The 19,513-nt window shown below is 40.3% G+C and overlaps 1 long non-coding RNA gene across 1 annotated transcript; it reads right to left on the bottom strand.

The window, feature by feature from the left end:
- Positions 1–4,696: 4,696 nt before the first annotated feature.
- LOC141407512 (uncharacterized) lies at positions 4,697–9,025 on the bottom strand. Its single transcript, XR_012416916.1, has 2 exons — positions 8,786–9,025; positions 4,697–5,600 (listed from the first exon to the last, which is right to left on the bottom strand). It is a non-coding gene; the product is annotated as an uncharacterized lncRNA (long non-coding RNA).
- Between the last annotated feature and the right edge of the window lie 10,488 nt (positions 9,026–19,513).

The following is a 19,513-nucleotide window of genomic DNA, read 5'->3' as shown; positions in this document are numbered from 1 at the left end:
CCTACATCTGTTATTGCTGACCAGGAAAATATCAGACCAGCTAGAGGAATGCAGCACAAAGGACAACTTCCATACAGAGCTACTGTGAGATGAAAATGGGAAATGGCAATGAACACCACCCTCCCCATCCAAACCACCACAAACCAGGGGAGAGCATACGTCAACACCTCATCCAATCTATGCCTTCTTTACCAAGAATTCTCGGATTGGAAGCAAATATCGGCTCAGAAAACTAAAGGCAAAGTGACTAACTCGACAAAAATTTAAAGATAAAAATGACAAAAGCCAGAAATTTGTGAAATGAATGATGTACTGCTATCAGAAAAGATAAGTAAGAACCACCTCAGAAATAAAAACTCCATCACAAGATTCATTGAGAGAATTGGTTCACTTGAAAATAAAACAAGGAAATTGAAGGAATGAAAATACCCAAGAGAACAAAAATAAAATTAAAACAAGAGGTGAAAATGGGATCTCAAAGACAATAACAGCTATAAATAAATAGGCAAAGAAAATCTCACATGTAATTGAAATAGAGGAGTAAGACTAAGGAGATAGAAGAACAGCAACAACAACTAATATTTGTGTAAAGCCATGGCACAACAACTCTTTCTGAAAATAAACACAATCTTCATATTTCAAAGATCTGTCACGTAACTAAAAGAACTGGGTTGAAATGATCAGTTCTCAGTTGACTTAATAAAACAATATTACTTTAAAGACAAAGGAAAAAATCCTTTAAGTGTTCAATACAATACTCCAAACCATTTACAAAAAAAGAAAATTGTGCTGGCATCAGCGTTCTCAACTTCAAGTATGAGGCAAGACAACAGAGGAGCAATATTGTAAATTTGTAAGAATAGAAGAACACCAAATATTATGAGTTTTAATAAAGTAATTAACTAAAAATGTGAAGAGAAAGAGGCGAGAAAAAGGAAAGGGAAATAAGCTCATTGATTTCTGGATGCTAATAGGTAGGTGTCAAATAACATCCTTTGAAGCTGACAAACCAAATAGTGGAAAAATAAATAAGAGAAAAGAAATAAATTGGTTAGAAATGATATTAGTATAGGGGAACATGGTAGAATAAAAACACAAACCTTCAAAACTCCACTCTTCCCTAGAAATTTAAAACAATGAAAGAACAACAAAGAAAGAAAAACAAAAAGAGTAAATAGAACAAAATGCATCAATAAACAAATGATTACAAATATAGCAAAGTTGATATGAAACATGTTGGCTATGTTAATAAATATAATGAATGTATGTTCCCTACTAAAAGAAAAAGAATTTCTAGGCCAAGTGCAGTGGCTCATGCCTATAATCCCAGCACTCTGGGAGGCTGAGGAAGGAGGATTGGTTGAGCTTAGGAGTTGGAAACTAGCCTGGGCAACATAGCGAGACTTTGTCTCTGCTAAAAATAAAAAAATATTAGCCAGATATAGTGGTGTGCACCTGTGGCCCCAGCTACTTTGGAGGCTGAGGCAGGAGGATCACTTGAGCCAGGTAGGTCAAGACTGCATGAGCCAAGATTGGGCCACCACATTCCAGCCTGGGTGACAGAGATAGACCTTGCCTCAGAAAAAAAAACTCTGACTGGCTCACAACACAAAAATCAACCACATAAAAGAAGCATATCTGAAATAATGTGATTCAGAAAGGCTAAAAATAGAGATGAGTAAATGCATTTCCAGGAAACAGAAACAAGAGATTCTGGTATCAGACAAGGTAGAATTTAGTCTCAAAAACCTTGCGAAACAGCAACACAATAACAAACAAATAAAAATTGTATACTTTAAAATGCTAACAGCTACAATTTACAATAAAGATATGATAGGCCCGAATACCTACCCAAATAACACAGCAACTAACCTCTTTTTTTTTTATTATTATACTTTAAGTTCTAGGGTATGTGTGCACAACATGCAGGTTTGTTACATATATATACATGTGCCATGTTGGTGTGTTACACCCATTAACTCATCATTTACATTAGGTATATCTCCTAATGCTATCCCTCCCCCCTACCCCCACCCCACAATAGGACCCGGTGTGTGATGCTCCCCTTCCTGTGTCCAAGTGATCTCATTGTTCAATTCCCACCTGTGAGTGAGAACATGTGGTATTTGCTTTTCGGTTCTTGCGATAGTTTGCTGAGAATGATGGTTTCCAGCTGCATCCATGTCCCTACAAAGGACACCAACTCATCCTTTTTTATGGCTGCATAGTATTCCATGGTGTATATGTGTCGCATTTTCTTAATCCAGTCTGTCACTGATGGACATTTGGGTTGATTCCAAGTCTTTGCTATTGTGAATAGTGCTGCAATAAACATACTTGTGCATGTGTCTTTATAGCAGCATGACTTATAATCCTTTGGGTATATCCCCAGTAATGGGATGGCGGGTCAAATGGTATTTCTAGTTCTAGATCCTTGAGGAATCGCCATACTGTTTTCCACAATGGTTGAACTAGTTTACAATCCCACCAACAGTGTAAAAGTGTTCCTATTTCTCCACATCCTCTCCAGCACCTGTTGTTTCCTGACTTTTTAATGATTGCCATTCTAACTGGTGTGAGATGGTATCTCATTGTGGTTTTGATTTGCATTTCTCCGATGGCCAGTGATGATGAGCATTTTTTCATGTGTCTGTTGGCTGTATGAATGTCTTCTTTTGAGAAGTGTCTATTCATATCCTTTGCCCACTTTTTGATGGGGTTGTTTGTTTTTTTCTTGTAAATTTGATTGAGTTCTTTATAGATTCTGGATATTAGCCCTTTGTCAGATGAGTAGATTGCAAAATTTTTCTCCCATTCAGTAGGTTGCCTGTTCACTCTGATGGTAGTTTCTTTTGCTGTGCAGAAGCTCTTTAGTTTAATTGGATCCCATTTGTCAATTTTGGCTTTTGTTGCCGTTGCTTTTGATGTTTCAGACATGAAGACCTTGCCCATGCCTATGTCCTGAATGGTATTCCCTAGGTTTTCTTCTAGGGTTTTTATGGTTTTAGGTTTAACATTTAAGTCTCTAATCCATCTTGAATTAATTTGCGTAAAAGGAGTAAGGAAAGGATCCAGTTTTAGCTTTCTAATTATGGCTAGTCAATTTTCCCAGCACTATTTATTAAATAGGGAATCCTTTCCCCATTTCTTGTTTTTCTCAGGGTTGTCAAATATCAGATGGCTGTAGATGTGTGGTATTATTTCTGAGGGCTCTGTTCTGTTCCATTGGTCTATATCTCTGTTTTGGTACCAGTACCATGCTGTTTTGGTTACTGTAGCCTGTAGTATAGTTTGAAGTCAGGTAGCATGATGCCTCCAGCTTTGTTCTTTTGGTTAGGATTGTCTTGGCAGTGCGGGGTCTTTTTTGGTTCCATATGAACTTTAAAGCAGTTTTTTCCAATTCTGTGAAGAAAGTCATTGGTAGCTTAATGGGGATGGCATTGAATCTATAAATTACCTTGGGCAGTATGGCCATTTTCACGATATTGATTCTTCCTATCCATGAGCATGGTATGTTCTTCCATTTGTTTGTGTCTCTTTTATTTCACTGAGCAGTGGTTTGTAGTTCTCTTGAAGAGGTCCTTTACATCCCTTGTAAGTTGGATTCCTAGGTACTTTATTCTCTTTGAAGCAATTGTGAATGGGAGCTCATTCATGATTTGGCTCTCTGTTTGTCTGTTACTGGTGTATAAGAATGCTTGTGATTTTTGCACATTAATTTTGTATCCTGAGACTTTGCTGAAGTTGCTTATCAGCTTAAGGAGATTTTGGGCTGAGACGATGGGGTTTTCTAAATATACAATCATGTCATCTGCAAACAGGGACAATTTGACTTCTTCTTTTCCTAACTGAATACCCTTGATTTCTTTCTCTTGCCTGATTGCCCTAGCCAGAACTTCCAATACTGTGTTGAATAGGAGTGGTGAGAGAGGGCATCCCTGTCTTGTGCCAGTTTTCAAAGGGAATGCTTCCAGTTTTGCCCATTCCGTTTGATATTGACTGTGGGTTTGTCATAAATAGCTCTTATTATTTTGAGATACGTTCTATCAATACTGAATTTATTGAGAATTTTTAACATGAAGGGCTGTTGAATTTTGTCAAAGGTCTTTTCTGCATCTATTGAGATAATCATGTGGTTTTTGTTTTTGGTTCTGTTTATATGCTGGATTACGTTTATTGATTTGCATATGTTGAACCAGCCTTGCATCCCAGGGATGAAGCCAACTTGATCATGGTGGATAAGCTTTTTGATGTGCTGCTGGATTTGGTTTGCCAGTATTTTGTTGAGGACTTTTGCATCGATGTTCATCAGGGACATTGGTCTAAAATTCTCTTTTTTTGGTTGTATCTCTGTCAGGCTTTGGTATCAGGATGATGTTGGCCTCGTAAAATGAGTTAGGGAGTATCCCGGCCCGCGGGATAGTCGAAGCAGGCCCTGGAGGAGGGGGTGGGAATTTGGGGAACAAGAGATACGAGAAATGGAGACAAGACAGTGCTCTGATCAAGTCTCTTTTAATGGCGGTAATGCAGTGCCTTATATACACTTGGAGGGAAAGGGGTTGGGCCAAGGCAAAAATGATCTCATCGCAGAGGGCGTGACCAAGTAGGTATTGGTTTCTCTGGTCGAACGTCATGTTGCACCTGCGCTGTCAGGTAGTAATTTTCGCGGGTGCGGGAAAAATGGGTGAAGAAGAAGCAGGAAGAGCGCCATCTTTTATGAGGTATTAATACAGGGAAAAAAGGCAAAGATAGGGAGAAGGTAGAAGGTGGAAATGAATAGAGCTCAGGCGTTTTTAATAGTCAGTTATTATTCGCTATGGCCGGGGCGTGCAGCTCCGGACAGGTCCCCCTTTTAATTATTTTATGATGAGAAAACGACCCCTCGGGAACTGCGCCTGTCTTAGGTTGGGTCAACTCATCCCCACCTTCTAGGCCCGTCACGGGATAAGGCAGCAGCAAGGGCGGCCCTCCTGTCTTAGGCTCCGATGGAGACAGTGTCCTCTTACCCGTCATTGACTGTCCAGTTCAGCACACAGGGGAGGTGGTCTTATTAAGGCAAATAAGACTCACCATTTTCAGTCATCTCAAGGCGATGATAATGGACCTGTATAGGTTTGGCCTGGAAGGCCTCAATTTGTTGTCTGACGAATGCCATAAGCTTATTAAAGATTATAGGCCCGAGAGTGAGAAAGAGTAGAAGAGTAAGTAAAGGACCAAGAAATGGCAGGAGATAGGGGAGAAGTCCATCGAGTCCAGTCCACAAGGGATTAGCGACCAGACCTTTTCTGCGCTCTTCTAGTTCTTCCTGTAAAGTCTTTATCTTATCTCTGACGATTCCGGATTTGTTGGCGTAAAAACAGCACTTTTCATTTCCATGACTGGTCTGGCATTAGGTAAGCTGTCTTGCCCAAGCAAGTCACCTGGGTGATTCTGTCTGACGGAGGTTCAGATACCTGTCCCCCTCTGCAATCACAAGGCTGGCCGTATTGTTTTCGTAATAATTCTCTTGCCTTACGAGGGTCACCAAAACCTGCATAGACTGTCACTATGTTATATAGAGCGATTATTCTCCAAAGGAATCTCATGTTAGGCTTCATTTTCTGAAAAACAAAAAGGAAAGAACTTCTCAGGGAGATTTATCTTCCCTGGACTGACAATGGTTATGATTTATTTGTCTTACCAATCTTTCAGGCAGCCATCTGGCTGCATCATTTTTTTGTGAGAAGATGCATACTGAGCCTCTTCCCCAAATTAAAACTGGATCGGGGCCATGCCATGAATTATCAAGTGGATCTTTCCATTTTACCATTGCAAACTGTTTTTGAGATTCAGGATGCCAGAAACGATCGGCAGCCGATTTTCCATGACTGTCCAAATTTAAAAAATTAAGGATAAACAGGGCATGATTGAGTATGTTTCTAGGGGTACCCTTCACGGGGTACCAGCTCCCCCCTTTTAATTTTGTGATAACAGTTTTTAAAGACAGATGAGCTCTTTCTACTATACCTTGTCCTTGGGGATTGTAGGGAATACCTGTGGTATGTTTAATTTGTAGGGTATTACAGAATTGTAAAAAGGTTTTGGCTATATAACCGGGGCCATTGTCTGTTTTGATTTGTTTGGGTATTCCTAAAATAGAAAAGCAGTGCAATAAATGAGCTATGACATGTTTGGTGGCCTCTCCTGTTTGGAGAGTTGCACTGACGAATCCACTATAGGTGTCTATGCATACATGGATATATTTTAGCTGACCGAATTCTAAGTGGTGAGTAACGTCCATTTGCCAAATTTCGTTGGGGATGAGTCCTCGGGGGTTAACTCCTAGATAGGGAACAGGCAAATACGTTATGCAGTTGGCGCATTGTTTAACTATTTGTCGAGCTTGTTCTCTGGTAAGTTTAAACATGAGTCTTAAGGTTTGGGCGTTTAAATGATGCAAGGCATGTGCTTTTTGTGCTTGTTGCAAATTGTCTGTAGTGACTGTGGCTATGATTTTTGTTGCCGCGTCAGCTGTTGCGTTACCTTGTGTTAAAGGTCCCGGTAATCCTGAATGTGCTCTAATATGCCCAAGAAAAAAGGGAGTAGTCCTTTTTCGAATAAGTTGTTGACATTGTAAAAATAGGTCAGCTGTGTCTGAAATATGTTTAATTTGAGGCACGGTCTCTAAGAGGGGTATTGAATGAGCCAGGTAGGTGCTGTCTGTGTAAATGTTAAGTGGCTGACAAGGAAAAGCTGATAGTGCTGCAATTATAGCTTGCAATTCGACCAGCTGAGCTGATGTATAAGTGGTCTGGAATTTAACGACTACATTATTATAAGTGTAAGCAGCAAGTCCTGTGGAAGATCCATCAGTGAAAATTAATAATGCGTCATTGAGAGGTTCTTTGCTGGTAATATGGGGAAACACAAACGCATGAAGTTTACAAAATTGAATAAGTTTGTTAGGTGGGTAATGGTTGTCAATTGAGCCAGTATAAGAAGCGCAAGCAATTGGCCAGGCTTCCGTATTTTGTAATAGCCAATGAATGTGTGATTGAGTGTAGGGCTGTATAATGGTAGAGGGTTCTATTCCAAAGTATTTTCTACTGTTTTCTCTTCCCAAGATAATTAGATCAGCTATGGCATCATAATAAGGCAACAAAACCTTTTTAGGGGAGGAGGGCAGGTGTACCCACATAATGGGATTGTTCTGCCAAAATAGGCCAGTAGGGGTTATTGTTGTGTTAAAAATAAGGAATATTAATGGCTGAGAATAGTCAATACTGGTAACAAATTGTGTTGCAATGGCATGTTCTACCTGTTGGAGTGCCATTAATGCTTCTTTAGTAATGGACCTGGGAGATTTTGGATTAGAGTCTCCTTTTAATATATCGAAAAGAGGTTTTAACTCTCCTGTAGTGAGTTTTAAGTACGGCCGAAGCCAATTTATGTCTCCCAGTAATTTTTGGAAATCATTTAAAGTTTTTAAATGATCACGACGTATAACGGCCTTTTGATTAATGATTTTGGGTCCATTAATTTGAAAACCAAGATAGGTGTATGGATCTTATAATTGTACCTTTTCTGGGGCTATTTGTAGTCCAGCTGCTGCTAACTCTTGTTTGAGTTGAGCAAAGCACTGTAAGACTTGTTCGCCAATTTCTCCTGCTATTAAAATATCATCCATATAATGTATAATATACATTTGTGCCCACGTTTTTCTGACTGGCTCTATAGCAGCAGCTACATATTTTTGACACAAGGTAGGACTATTAGCCATACCCTGAGGTAAGACTTTCCATTGATAGCATTTCATTGGTTGTTTAAAATTTGTAGATGGAAGACTAAAGGCAAATCTTTTTTGGTCAGCAGGATGAAGGGGAATTGTAAAAAAGCAATCTTTAAGGTCAATAATGATTTTAAAATATTTTTGAGGAATCGCAACCGGTGAAGGTAATCCTGGTTGTAAGGCACCCATAAGGATCATAGTGATATTTACTGCTCTTAAATCTTGTAAACGCAAAGCATGCCTACAAGACCAAAAACCTCATCACCTGGGTACATGGTAGATAAGTAAATAATGGTCTGCACCCCAGACGCAGCAAATCAGAAACTTGGAGGGCAGAGCTCTGCAAGCTGTGATTGAACAAGCCTCCCAAGTGAGTTTCATGCACACTGAAGGCTGAAACTCAATGAGAACCATTGTTTTAACCAATTAAAATACAATCTTCAGGTGGTTCATATACACTGCCAAAATTGAGAAAGCTTGAGAATCACTGAATAGTAATAATTATTTTCAGATGGTACTCGACAAATTTACAAAAACTGCAAACATGCAAGACCCGCCCAGCCATCCGCACATCCACTGGGATCCACTCCCACGATTACCCTCGAGGGAAATGAGACCCTCCTCCGTATCTTGCGGAGGCTTTGCAAGGTTAGAACAGGAGCTCACCTTTAAAATATGCTCTGTCTGAGCAACCGCAGCCATGACTTGCGGATCGACCTCCTTCCTATCTATTAAATCTCTAATGAGGTTCCAATAAGAGAAAACGGTCACAGGAATTTTTTCTGGCCCAAAAGTATTATAATAGTCCTGAAGACAATCCCCTACTCTACGCCATATTTTGATATCAATAGTTCCTTCCTGTGGGAACCAAGGGCAAATATCTTTTACAAAATCAAAAAATTTAAACAAGTCATTACCTTTAACCTTTACTCCTTGTATCTTTAAAGCCTCTTTTAATTGTCCTACATATATTTGATGCTGACTTAATTCTTGTCCCATTTCGGACGCCTCACTTACCTTCGATCCTGACGCGGCAGGTTCCCGCGGTGATCAGTTTAATTCCTTTTGTCTTTGTTAGCGGTCGACCATCCTTTGGCGTCCTCTTCCTCACAGAGTCCCTCGTTTCCAGGTCGCTGTTCGGGCGCCACGTATCCCGGCCCGCGGGATAGTCGAAGCAGGCCCTGGAGGAGGGGGTGGGAATTTGGGGAACAAGAGATACGAGAAATGGAGACAAGACAGTGCTCTGATCAAGTCTCTTTTAATGGCGGTAATGCAGTGCCTTATATACACTTGGAGGGAAAGGGGTTGGGCCAAGGCGAAAATGATCTCATCGCAGAGGGCGTGACCAAGTAGGTATTGGTTTCTCTGGTAGAACGTCATGTTGCACCTGCGCTGTCAGGTAGTAATTTTCGCGGGCACGGGAAAAATGGGTGAAGAAGCAGCAGGAAGAGCGCCATCTTTTATGAGGTATTAATACAGGGAAAAAAGGCAAAGATAGGGAGAAGGTAGAAGGTGGAAATGAATAGAGCTCAGGTGTTTTTAATCGTCAGTTATTATTCGCTATGGCCGGGGCGTGCAGCTCCGGACAAGGGAGGATTCCCTCTTTTTCTATTGATTGGAATAGTTTCAGAAGGAATGGTACCAACTCCTCCTTGTACCGCTGGTAGAATTTGGCTGTGAATCCGTCTGGTCCTGGACTTTTTTTGGTTGGTAGGCTATTAATTATTGCCTCAATTTCAGATCCTGCTATTGGTCTATTCAGGGATTCAACTTCTTCCTGGGTTAGTCTTGGGAGAGTGTAAGTGTCCAGGAAATTATCCATTTCTCCTAGGTTTTCTAGTTTATTTGTGTAGAGGTGTTTATAGTATTCTCTGATGGTAGTTTGTATTTCTGTGGGGTCGGTGGTGATATCCCCTTTATCATTTTTTATTGCATCTATTTGATCCTTCTCTCTTTTCTTCTTTATTCGTCTTGCTAGTGGTCTATCAATTTTGTTGATCTTTTCAAAAAACCAGCTCCTGGATTCATTGATTTTTTGGAGGGTTTTTTGTATCTCTATCTCCTTCAGTTCTGCTCTGATCTTAGTTATTTCTTGCCTTCTGCTAGTTTTTGAATGTGTTTGCTCTTGTTTCTCTAGTTCTTTTAATTGTGATGTTAGGGTGTCAATTTTAGATCTTTCCTGCTTTCTTTTGTGGGCATTTAGTGCTATAAATTTCCCTCTACACACTGCTTTAAATGTGTCCCAGAGATTCTGGTATGTTGTATCTTTGTTCTCATTGGTTTCAAAGAACATCTTTATTTCTGCCTTCATTTTGTTTTGCACCCAGTAGTCATTCAGGAGCAGGCTGTTCAGTTTCCATGTAGTTGAGTGGTTTTGATTGAGTTTCTCTGTCCTTAGTTCTAGTTTAATTGCACTGTGGTCTGAGAGACAGTTTGTGATAATTTCTGTTCTTTTATATTTGCTGAGGAGTGCTTTACTTCCAACTATGTGGTCAATTTTGGAAGAAGTGCGATGTGGTGCTGAGAACAATGTATATTCTGTTGATTTGGGGTGGAGAGTTCTGTAGATGTCTATTAGGTCCGCTTGGTGCAGAGCTGAGTTCAATTCCTGGAAACCCTTGTTAACTTTCTGTCTCATTGATCTGTCTAATGTTGGCAGTGGGGTGTTAAAGTCTCCCATTATTATTGTATGGGAGTCTAAGTCTCTTTGTAAGTCTCTAAGGACTTGCTTTATGAATCTGGGTGCTCCTGTATTGGGTGCATATATATTTAGGATAGTTAGCTCTTCCTGTTGAATTGATCCCTTTACCATTATGTAACGGCTTTCTTTATCTCTTTTGATCTTTGATGGTTTAAAGTCTGTTTTATCAGAGACTAGGATTGCAGCCCCTGCTTTTTTTTTTTTTTTTTTTCCATTTGCTTGGTAGATCTTCCTCCATCCCTTTATTTTGAGACTATGTGTGTCTCTGTATGTAAGATGGGTCTCCTGAATACAGCAAACTGATGGGTCTTGACTCTTTATTCAATTTGCTAGTCTGTGTCTTTTAATTGGACCATTTAGTCCATTTACATTTAAGGTTAATATTGTTATGTGTGAACTTTATCCTGTCATTATGATATTAGCTGGTTATTTTGCTTGCTAGTTGATACAGTTTCTTCCTAGCATCGATGGACTTTACATTTTGACATGTTTTTGCAATGGCTGGTACCTGGTGTTCCTTTCCATGTTTAGTGCTTCCTTCAGGATCTCTTGTAGGGCAGGCTTGGTGGTGACAAAATCTCTAAGCATTTGCTTGTCTGTAAAGGATTTTATTTTTCCTTCACTTATGAAACTTAGTTTGGCTGGATATGAAATTCTGGGTTGAAAATTCTTTTCTTTAAGAATGTTGAACATTGGCCCCACTCTCTTCGGGCTTGGAGAGTTTCTGCCGAGAGATCTGCTGTTAGTCTGATGGGCTTCCCTTTGTGGGTAATCCAACCTTTCTCTCTGGCTACCCTTAACATTTTTTCCTTCATTTCAACTTTGGTGAATCTGACAATTATGTGTCTTGGAGTTGCTCTTCTCGGGGAGTATCTTTGTGGCGTTCTCTGCATTTCCTGAATTTGAATGTTGGCCTGCTTTACTAGGTTGGGGAAATTCTCCTGGATGATATCCTGCAGAGTGTTTTCCAACTTGGTTCCATTTTCTCTGTCACTTTCAGAGACACCAATCAGACGTAGATTTGGTCTTTTCACATAATCCCATACTTCTTGGAGACTTTGTTAATTTCTTTTTACTCTTTTTTCTCCACGCTTCTCTTCTCGCTTCATTTCATTCATTTGATCTTCAATTGCTGATACTCTTTCTTCCAGTTGATCGACTCAGTTACTGAAGCTTTTGCATTTGTCACATATTTCTCATGTTATGGTTTTCATCTCTATCAGTTCTTTTAAGGTCTTCTCGGCATTGATTATTCTAGTTATCCATTCATCCATTTTTTTTTTCAAGGTTTTTAGTTTCTTTGTGCTGGTTACGTAGTTCCTCCTTTAGCTCTGAGAAATTTGATGGACTGAAGCCTTCTTCCCTCAACTTGTCAAAGTCATTCTCCATCCAGCTTTGTTCCATTGCTGGTGATGAGCTGCGTTCCTTTGGAAGGTGAGATGCGCTCTGATTTTTTGAATTTCCAGCTTTTCTGCACTGCTTTTTCCCTATCTTTGTGATTTTATCTGCCTTTGGTCTTTGATGATGGTGATGTACTGATGGGGTTTTGGTGTGGGTGTCCTTTCTGTTTGTTAGTTTTCCTTCTAACAGTCAGGACCCTCAGCTGTAGGTCTGTTGGAGTTTGCTTGAAGTCCACTCCAGACCCTGTTTGCCTGGGTATCAGCAGTGGAGGCTGCAGAAGGTAGAATATTGCTGAACAGTAAGAGTTGCTGTCTGATTCTCGCTCTGGAAGCTTCGTCTCAGGGGTGTACCCCGCCGTGTGAGGTGTGAGGTGTCGGTCTGCACCTCAGTTGAAAATGCAGAAATCACCCATCTTCTGTGTCACTCATGCTGGGAGCTGGAGGCTGGAGCTGTTCCTATTTGGCCATCTTGGGCGTGCCCCCACAACTAACCTCTTGAAGCAGCAACAAGAGACACAGGGAGAAATAGAAGCATGCTATTGAGATGAGACTTTAAATTTAGTCCAAGACAGAACATGTGGGCACAATGTTAGCTGGGATATGAAATAACTTAATAAGGTGGACCTAATGGCTCTACATCAAACTTGACACCACTCATAGAAATACACATTCTTTTCAAGCATACATAGAACATTCACAAGGATTGGCTATATAGTAAATGACAAGTAAACCCCAATAAGTTCCACAAAGTAGAATTAACATAAATAACATACTCTAATCACAATGCTGTAAAATTAAATAACAAAATCAAAAGTGAAGAAGAGCCTTCTGCCTTCCAATTAAAACAAAGAAACAAACAAACAGACAAACAAACAACTTTTTATATAAGCACATTTAGGACAAATTGGGAACTGCAAATCAAAATTGTAGAATTTCTAAAAAATAATAATAAAAAAAAAACGTAATAAGAAACATCACCATCAACCTTACAGAAATAAGAAAGATTACATACAAATAGTTTGAACAATTGTTGCCAATAAATTAGATAATCCAGATGTAAATGAACAAATTCCTAGAAATACAAAAATGACCAAAAGAACTTAAAAAAGAATAGAGAGTCAAACATACCTGTAACAAACAAAGTGACTAAATTAGCAATTTAATAACTTCTTGGAAAGGGAAGTCCAGGTCCAGATGGCATTACTGGAGAATTCTACCTAACATTAAAAAAAAAATTGACACCAATCATTCACAAAGTCTTCCAAGAAATAAAAGAGGAAAGAACTCTTTCCAACTCATTTAACGAGGCAGTATCATCCTGAAACTGAAACAGACAAAAAACATCACAGAAAACTATAGATCAATATTGAATAGAGAACAAACCCCACTGATCATCTCAATAGACATAGAAAACTTATTTCACAAAATTCAACACATTTTCAGGATGAAAACACTCAACAAACTAGGAAAAGAAGGGAACTTTCACAACCAAATAAAGGCCACCTATATAAAAACCACATCTCACATCATACTTAAAGGTGAAAGATGGAATGCTTTTCTCCTATGATCAGGAACAAGACAAGGATGTCTGCTCTCATCACCTCTTTTGAATATTGTAATGAAAGTTCTAGCCAAAGCTATCAGGCAAGAAAAAGAAATAAAATCTATCCAGATTAAAAAGAAAGAAGTAAAACTATATTTATAGATACTATGATCTTGTACAAAAATTTCTAAGGAACACACAAACATATTAACACTAATAAATTTGTTCATCAGTGTTTCAGGATGCAAGATCAATGTCATAGGCAGAATGATGCTCCTCCAATCCCAGAGATGTCCATGACCTAATCTCAGAACTTGTGAATATGTCAGGTTACATGTCCAAGGGGATTGAAGGTTACAGATTGGAATTAAGATTGCTAATCAGATTATTTTAACATAGGGAGATTGCCTTGGATTATCAGGAGATCCAATGTAGAGATGAGGGTCCTTCCAGGTGGAAGATGGAAGCAGTGGAGGAGGTCAGAGTGATGGAACATGGCAAGGTGTGACCTGATGTGGAGGGAGGAAGTGACCATAAACCAAGAATCCAGATACTAAAAAAGGTAAAACAAGAGTTTCTCCCTGACAGCCTCCAGAAAGAAACGTAGCCCTTCTGCCACTGATGAGACCGTATTAGACCCTTGACCTGTAGAATGGTCAGATAATACATTTGCATTATTTAAAGCCCCAAGTTAGTGGTAATTTGTACGGCAGCAATAGAAAACTAATAACATGAGCATACAAAAATCAATTGTATTTATATACACTAACAGTGAACAATCTGAAAATGAAATTAAGACAACTATTTCATTTACAGTGGCATTGAAAAGAATAAAATACTTAGAAACAAATTTACAAAAGAAGTGTAAGCCTTGTACATTGAAAATCAGAAAGTATTCTTAAAAGAAATTAAATAGAGGGCCAGGCACAGTGGCTTACGCCTGTAATCTCAGTACTTTGGGAAGCTGAGGCAGGCAGACCATGAGGTCAGGAGATTGAGACCATCTTGGCTAATACAGGTGAAACCTCATCTCTACTAAAAATACAAAAAAAAAAAAAAAAAAAAAATTAGCCAGGCATGGTGGTGGGCGCCTGTAATCCCAGCTACTCAGGAGGCTGAGGCAGGAGAATGGTGTGAACCAAGGAGGAGGAGCTTGCAGTGAGCCAAGATTGTGCCACTGCACTCCAGCCTGGGTGACAGAGTGAGACTCCATCTCAAAAAAAGAAAAAAAAAAAAAAAGAGAAATTAAATAGAAAGATATCCTGTGTTTGTGGATTGGAAAACTTAATATTGCTTAAGATAGCAATACTACCTAAATTGATCTACAGATTCAACACATACATCTCAAAATATGCTGGCTTCTTTGCAGAAATTAATGAGGTGATCCTCGTGTTCATATGGATATACAAGGAACCCAGACTAATCAAAACAGTTTTGAAAAAGAAGAATGTAGTTGGAAGACTTGAGTCCAAATTTCTAAACTTATACAAAACAACAGTAATCCTAGTGTAGTACTTGCATAAAGACAGATATAGACTAGTAGAAAATAACTGAGGACTCAGAAATAAATCCATATATTTATAGCCAATTGAGTTTTGACAAGGATGCTAAGATAATTCAGTGGGGGAAAGAACAGTGTTTGAAACAAACAGGGCTAGGGCAATTGGGTATCCACATGCCGAAGAATAAAGTTGGACCCTGTAATAACACCATCGACAAAAATTAACTCAAATGAATCATATGGACAGGGATGATGGCTTATGCCTGTAATCCCAACCCTTTGGGAGGTTGAGCCGGGAGGATCACTTGAGGTTAGTAGACCAGCTTGGGCAACATAGCAAGAGACCATCTCTACAAAAAATACCAAAGTTAGCTGGGTGTGGTGGTGCATACATGTATTCCCAGCTACTCAGGAGGCTGAGGTGGGGGAGTTGCTTGAGCCCAGGAGTTCCAGGCTGCAGTGAGCAGCGGCTGCATCATTGCTCTCCAACCTGGACAACAGAGTGCGAATCTCTGAATCTCTTTCTCTTTCTCTCTCTCTCTCTCTCTCACACACACACAGACACGAAAAAAAAAAAAAAAAAAAAAAAAAAGAAAAAAGAAAAGAAAAAGAAAAAGAAAAAAAAAGAAATTGAGGGGAATAAAAGATTATAATCTAGATAGAAAAATGAGAAAAATAATGAACAAAGAGTTCACAAAAATCATATATAAGTGACCTCTAAACTTATAAAAGATACACAACTTCACTATAAAAAGAAGAATGTAAATTAAAACTGCATGGGGGTATCATTTCTCACCTATGGATTTGGCAAACATGCAAAAGCTTTTTTAACAGCACATCTTTGGCAAGGCTGTGGGGAAACTGGCCCTGCGAAATAGCCTGCGATGATAAGCCTGCGAAATAGGACAGGGCCTAGGATGGGAAATTGGAAAATAGCAAGCAGATTATACATGCATTTACACTTTGACCAGTAACCCCACTTCTAGGAATTCTCTCTGAAAATGTATCTTCACTCATTGCATGTTTAAAACAATATGCTACGCATAAAGTTATTTATTACTGGAATTATTTGTAATGACAAACTGCTGGAAATGAACTAAAAGCCAATCCATAAGAGACTGGTTGAGTAAATTGTGACTTATCCACATAATGGAAGACTGTTGACACCATCGTAGAAATGAGGAAGATTTCTCTGAACCAACACTGAGTCATTTTCAAGATATATCATTAACAGAAAAAAGAAAAACGTGAAAGGTACATATGTTTGATTAACTTTTGTGTAAGAAACATGGGGAAACTAAATCATGTGTGTGTGTGTACATTTGTTAATTTTTGCAAGAAGAAATATAGGCAGGATAAACTTGATCCTAATAAAAGGGTGGATTTCCATGAATGACATGCTGGTGGTCTTGGATTTTTTTTTTTTTAAAGGAGGATCTCTCTGTGTTGCCTGTGCTGGAGTGCAGTGGCATGATCTCAGTTCACTGCAGCCTTGACCTTCTGGGCTCAAGTGATCCTCTCACCTCAGCCTCCCGAGTAGTGTGTGCCATCAAGTCTGGCTACTTTTTGTATTTAGTTTGTAAAGATGAAGTCTTGCCATGTTGCCCAGGCTAGTCTTGAACTCCCGGTCTCAAGCTATCCTATCACCTCAACCTCACAAAGTGCTGAGATTACAGGTGTGTCAGTGCCTGGCCTTTCTATTCTTTTCATTTTTTTTTTTTTTTTTGGTAGATTTGAAATTTTTAGAAAATAATGTTAAAAATTAAAAGAACAAAATCACTACAAAAAACCCAGCCTACCAGGGGTATTATGTCAGGGGAGAGAAAGTGTCCTGAGGTTTTGCCTTGTTGATTGGCAAGGAAAGCAGCGTGGGGTGAACTGTCATCATGTGTCTGGGGGCAAACCCTTTTTAAAATTAATCATCTGAGGGTCTGCTGCATTCATCAGCAATGTTCCTGCAGCAGTCATAAGTCTAGTCTCGGCCTCCCTCCCTCCCTCCCTTGGGCCTTTTCTCCTTTCTCCTTCTGTCTTTTTTTTCCCCTTTTATTTAACATTTATTAGGTGCTTGTTATTTATCAGGGTCTCTGTTGGGCTCTGAGGATGCACAGATGGAAGAGATACAGTTCCCTCCTTTAAGAGGCACATAATCTATGGGGGCAAATGCGGAAGCAACAGATAAGTATAATTCTCACTGCCATGCGCTCTAGGAAAGGAAATTGAGGATGCTCTGAGAAACCAGGAGCGGGACTGTGTCTCTCATCTGATCCTCACCCACCAGGGCTGTCTCGGGGCCACCACCCTGATTCTTTGTACTGCAGGAAGAGTGTCTGCTACCCCAAAAGCGGACCACCAAGCTAGGTGGGCGGGAGGCATGTGCAGAAGCACAGCCGCTTGACCTCACAGGCTTCTCCCATATTGCCTGCAGGTTCCCTGCAGAACCTTTCCTTCAGCTTGTTCACTTGGGACTTGGGTTCTGTCCTGCACGGCCACTGTGCTGGCCGCTCCCTCATCTCCTCAGAGACAGCTCTGGCCTGTCTATGGTGCCTCTCCTAGCTGATCTGAAAGGGGGCTTGGAGGTGGTCGCAGCAGTGGCAGAGTCTGTCTGCAGAGGGAACTACCCTGCTGCCTTCCAGGTGGGGTCTCTGGAGACGTTACCTCCTTTGTCTATTACTTATATAAAGAGAGAACACAGCACAAGAAGTGGTAAACATCTCCACCATCCTGTTGCTTCTCCTTTCTCTTTTGTTTGTTTCTCTTTTGTTTGTTATCCGAAATAAACGGCGAATTCTCGATATCCCTTTTATGGTGCAAGCTGAGAAAGTAGACTGAGAATGGCTTCTTGCTGATCATCGTTTTGAGGAGCTCTTTGCTGTGTTTCAACTTTGTGTTTTGGCTCAGACTATCCCTTTGTCCTTGTGGAAGCGGGATTTTTGGACAGGCGGCTGCAATGCCACCATCTTCCACATGGTGGCAGGTTTTGCCTGGAAAAGGAGAACCTGAATGGCGTGGGTTCACAGAATTAGGTTCCTTGACAAACGACATTTATATTGATGGCTTTTGTTAATGCATTAGAGAGAATGTGTGCTCAGGATACATTCCTGGTGATGTTTATTGCTTTTTCTGTTTAGGAAAAGAAACTGAAACAAATAAAGCTTTAACCATTTCAATAGCTCGTTGCCATGGACCAGTCATAATAATAACGTTAGAACTCCGGGGGAAGACGTGGCGGGGAGAGGTGAAAGAAACGACTTTTGCACGTAGGTAGATAACAGGCAGAGAGCCTTCCATACAATTGTTTTCTTCACTGTGTGTAGTTAATATTTCGATATTGCCTTGTTTTCAGTCATTCGGAAAGCTGGGAATGGCTTTTCGGTCATTCCTTTGTGTTGGTAAAGTGAGGTTCAGGAACAGGGTCTGGGTGGATTCCATGGCAGCGAGCGCTGCCCAGCTCACACAGTTTCTGGTGCCTGCTCTTATCTAGACCTCAGGATGTTTTCCCCGAATCCTGATGCCAGGGCTCTGCGGGCTGCTTCCTTCCTAATTGCTGATAAATGTTCCTAGAAATGCTTCCTAAACAAAAATACAGAGGAATCATATTTCAGAGGAGATAGAAAATTAAGGAGATACTGGGAGTCTCTGCTTCTGAGCCTTTCTTTACTTCTAGCCAAAAAGACATTAGAAAAGGCAAAGAAACACGTCACACATCAGAAAACTCTTACAGTTATTATTGAAACAACATTTTGGTGAGCACTTTTCTCACTCTTTGTGTTTTATGTTTTAAAGTCTTAAATAAATTTGCAGTCATGATACTGATTTGAAATCTCGTGCAAAGGCAATGAGCTTGCAGATAAACAGTTGAGCAACAAAGATGACAGAGTCCCCTCATTACTGCTGCCTGTCCCTCTCATGCTATTGTCACGGTCCCTGGCACCTGCTCACCTGATCATAACCCACTGTGCACTGACAGAAGTCTAACAGGAGAGGTTCTATTCCTGGAATTTTGAGCTACGTAACCCAGATGACCACACAGCCCCTCTCAGATCAAAGGCAGAAATTACCTAAATGACTCATGTCAATTACACAAATAGGGGAGGAGACAGCTGGTAGGAAATTTGCCTGGAAGCCAACAGTAAAGGCAGGGAAACCAGCCACTCGGCACTGACAGAGAGGCACACCCGCAGGAGTTGGGAATTTGGGCTCCTGGCTGGGCATGAGCCAGCTACTCCCGGCTGACGTACAGATCAAGGAGCCCTGCCAAATATTGCTTCCACAGGCTTTCCCCAAAAGCCATTTCTGTGGAGTAATGCTAATAGAGGACCCCTTTTCTCACAGTGCTGTGCCTAAGGATGCAAACGGAGCTCCTTGAATTCCAAGCCTGTTGCTTTCAAATCCTCAACCCAGGAGAATGAGTAATGGGGATTTCACAAGCTAGGCAGGTCCAATGTGACAGCATCAGTTGGTTTTTGTTTTTGGCCCCTAAAATGCCTGGCAGTAGCAATGAAAAGTTTGACACCTGAAGGCCCAGGGAGTCTCGGGAAATCCAGCCTCAGGTGCCCCCGCCCCAGGCAGTGAAGAGCTCCTACCCTTTTCTCAAGGCGGG

The sequence above is a fragment of the Macaca fascicularis genome, chromosome 8 (assembly GCF_037993035.2).
Source record: "Macaca fascicularis isolate 582-1 chromosome 8, T2T-MFA8v1.1".
NCBI lineage: Eukaryota > Metazoa > Chordata > Mammalia > Primates > Cercopithecidae > Macaca > Macaca fascicularis.
The sequence above is the reverse complement of the archived record's forward strand: the minus strand, read 5'-3'. Positions and strand labels throughout refer to the sequence as shown.